This window comes from Elephantulus edwardii, unplaced genomic scaffold, assembly GCF_000299155.1.
Source record: "Elephantulus edwardii isolate Elephantulus edwardi_28Jun2011 unplaced genomic scaffold, EleEdw1.0 scaffold00016, whole genome shotgun sequence".
NCBI classification, from domain to species: domain Eukaryota; kingdom Metazoa; phylum Chordata; class Mammalia; order Macroscelidea; family Macroscelididae; genus Elephantulus; species Elephantulus edwardii.
This window is the reverse complement of record NW_006399766.1, coordinates 13995125-13998848: the sequence shown is the minus strand read 5'-3', so window position 1 is coordinate 13998848 and position 3724 is coordinate 13995125. Positions and strand designations below refer to the sequence as shown.

At 42.4% G+C, this 3724-nt stretch overlaps 1 pseudogene; it reads right to left on the bottom strand.

The window, feature by feature from the left end:
* Positions 1-283: 283 nt before the first annotated feature.
* On the bottom strand, positions 284-791 carry LOC102855836 (annotated as a pseudogene).
* Between the last annotated feature and the right edge of the window lie 2933 nt (positions 792-3724).

Below are 3724 nucleotides of genomic sequence, written 5' to 3'. Positions count from 1 at the left end.
TTTCTGAAAGCCTGCTGGAGGGTCAGATATGATTTGATTCCAATGCAACAGCAATGAATTTGAGGTTTTGAATGGATTCCCATTCATAGTGATTTCATAGGACAGAATTCAATTGTCCCACAGAGTTTCCTAGGCTGTTAATGTTTTTTTAAAAAAATAAAGGCTTGTTGTATTGAGTCTGCATAACCACCAAGGCCACTATGTACAGACAAGAGAGGAGATTTATTTCTTGGTCTCTTGCTCTCACACAAAATCTTGATAATCTTTTCTTATTGGCCTGGAGCTACTCCTCATGGTATGTGAGTGCTTCCTTGGCCTTGAACCTAAGAGCCTCAGCCTGGTCAGCCAGGAGCTTGTTGCAGGCCTGTCTGCCTTCAGCTCGTGAATGTTTGCCATGAGAATTTGCTTGTCCTTGAAGACATTCCCCTTTATTTTCAGGGTATAAGTTGTGATAATTGTCACAATCAATCTTAGACTCTTGGTATCTTCTGGGAAGCTGGCCCAGAATCCTTATCCCCCTTGTCCAGGTCACCAGGCATTTGAGAATTGGCAGTACCCATCTGTTTATGGATGCCCACCCCACATGCCTGCCCTTCCGGCAGGCAGGCTAAGGTATTTTCTTGGCATCTGACCTGAGAATGGATGGTCACAGACTTGCAGATAATAAGGTCATTTTTAATCATTTTTTTTTCTTCCCAGAGTTGGCGTTGGGAATCTCATTGGTCTCGCTGAGACCAGACTTTCTTCTTGCCGCAGTGAAGGACACTCAAGGCAAGCCTCTTGTGAAACATGGCTGCTGCCACAGTGGTGATTTTTATGGTAGTAGGCCACCACTACATCTTCCTTTTGCAAAGCTGCTGGGTGAGTTAGTACCTCCAACAAAATGCTTAACCACTGTGTCAATAGGGCTCCTGGGATGCAGCTCTTGTCATGTATTTTTCAGTCAAAACTGACTGATAAACTGATCCACCAGTGAGTTTCCAGAGGCAGTTAAACACATGGGAGGAAATTGCCCATATTTCTTCTGTGGAGCAGCTGGTGGATTTGAACCATGTGCCTTTGGGTTGGCAGCACAGCTCCTTAACACTAAACTGTCAGAGCTCCTTAGAATGTAGCTCTAGAAAGTGTCATATCTGGTACCTTGCATCCACTTTGGTCTCATTTTCCCAAGAGGACACCAGTGGAATCGCTAAGAGCATTAGGATTCTGATAACTGACTTAAAAAAATCATACATACATATAAATATGTAATGTAGTTATTTTGATGATTTGCTTTGTTTCTTTCAGGTCTTCAGAGTTGTGGCTTATGCTCCCAAGTGTGACTACCTTCAAGAACATGTGGAAATTCACACTCATTCATTCATTCATTCAGCCTGACCTTTTACCTCACCAACCTCCCTTCACCCAATGAAAGCAAAACACAGGCCGTAAGGCACTTCAGCAGCTAGAGTCCACTTACTTTCTCCCCCAGACTTTTATCTACACACTAGAGAAATAGAGAAGGGTTGGCAAGCTTTTTGTAAGTGGTTCTGTGGAAATGTTCGTCTATGTATCGTTATCTTGAAGGCATTATTTCCAACAGGAATGAACTACCCTGTATATGTATCTGTATGCTTGGTCCTAACGGTTGGAAGACCCATTTCCAAGTGGCTCAACACTTGTGACCATGAAATCAGAAGACAGCAGCCTGGAAGCCTCCCAGATAATGTGAAGTCCAGCCTGCACCAGATGTGGTATACCTCATGTTTGAGAGTCTCACAGCTGCTTTCATTCTATTCACCATACTTTGCCTTCCTAACAGTAGACTACCAGCTGTCTTAGGCACCTTAACTCAAATTACACTAAGTTCACTTTAGCCCTGGGAAACAGATCTCACTCAGCAACTCCATAGCAAATTCCTAAGGCCATAACTTCAATTACAGACTGTCTCCATTAAAACAACCCCAACTGAGAACAAAACTGTAAGCTGCCACCAGTGTATCTGTAAATGGTGTAATTTAATGAAGGTCTTTTCATTTGTGATTTCTGGGACTCTGGTTCAATTAGATGCACAGCCACCTCCCCAGGGTCACTTGGAGGGCAGTTCTCACAGGCAGCGCAGCAGCAGGTGTGATATCAGGGACAGCTGCCCCTAAAATATACACTGTCTACAAGTCTATGCACATGCTATTGAGAAATGAACTGAATACTACTCTCTGTTTTCCATATAAATTGTACTCAAGTTATCCTGGATAGTTCCCAAGTTGACGGTTCAAAGTCACTAGAGAAGTCCCTCCGAGATAGTCCTCATTTATTGTTAGTCCACAATCAGACACGGAGATGGGGCAGCCACTTATACGTAGTGCAGTTTGGGGGCCATAACAGATAAGAACTCCGTCCAGGAATAGTTTCTTCTGCTTGATTTCATTTGCTTGATCTTGCCAGTTGGATGTGATGCATAAATAGGTTGGTGGATGGGAAAGTGGTTTCACCTTTAGCTCGAGGACCTAATCTGAATGAACTATGGTTTGGGTTCACATACTTAGGACATGTTATCAGGAAGGGCCAGTCCCTGGAGAAGAACATCATGCTTGGTTTAGTAGTTATTGTTATTAGGAGCCGTCGAGTGGACTGTGACTCATAACAACATTATAAACAAGAGATGTGAACTTTGCCCTGTTGTGTGCCATTCTTCTTGTCTTGATATACTTGTGTGCAGATGGTAGAGCAAAGGGTGAGTGAAGAAGAGGAAGATCCTCAAGGAGATGGAGTGACACGGTGACTGCAAGAACGATTCAAGCAGCAGGAGAATGTCGCTCTGTCATACATGGGGCCGCTGCGAGTCAGAACCAACTCAAAGGCACGAAACTGTGATCAAGAGAAGGATGAGCATGCGTCGACATCAAAGGTGCAACAGGATTTGGGGGAGCAGATGCTCATTGTCTAAATACAGGATAGCATATTCTAAGGCAAAAGAAATGAGAGCACTGGAAATGGAATAGCCAAAATGCAATTAAAGAAAATATTGACATACTGTGGAAAATACTTACCTAGGTCGTTAATCAGTTTGTGTGGAAATCTACAGTGACAGTTTTTAAAAATAAAATTTATCTTAATTATTATTTTAATGAATGTTTACAGAGAAATTAGTGTTTCATTCATTCATAGTTGCACATTTTATCCCCTCACCCTCCCTTCCACCTCCCCCAGTTCACTTTTTTTGAAACATTCATTCATTGTTACACAGTTACCTATCTTCCTCCCTACCCTAGTCCTCTTGGCAATGATAGATCTCTTATTCCAGCTATTGTTGTGTATAATACCTAATCATGTATTCCTTTTAGACAGTTCTTTCTTTCATCTGTTCCAATGCGATGGTTATTATCTATCTACTCTTATCCTATTCTCCTTTCAACACCCCCCATGTCAGACCTGCTTCATAACAGTGGTACTATGCAGTATTTGTCCTTTTCTGACTGAGATTATTTCACTCAACAGATAACGACCAGGTGTGCAGGTTGAGTTTAGAGGAGGTCATGGCACTAAGGATATTATAGCTTATGTTAGATGGATCTTGGCTGAAGACAAAGAGTACCAGAGGAATGCCTGTCTGTGTCACTGACTATGCAAAGGCACTTAACTGTGTAGATCACAACAAACTGTGGCTGACTCTGAGAAGAATGGGAATCCAAAAACACTTGATTGTGCTTATGCAAAACCTATACTTGGACCAGGAGGCAGTTGT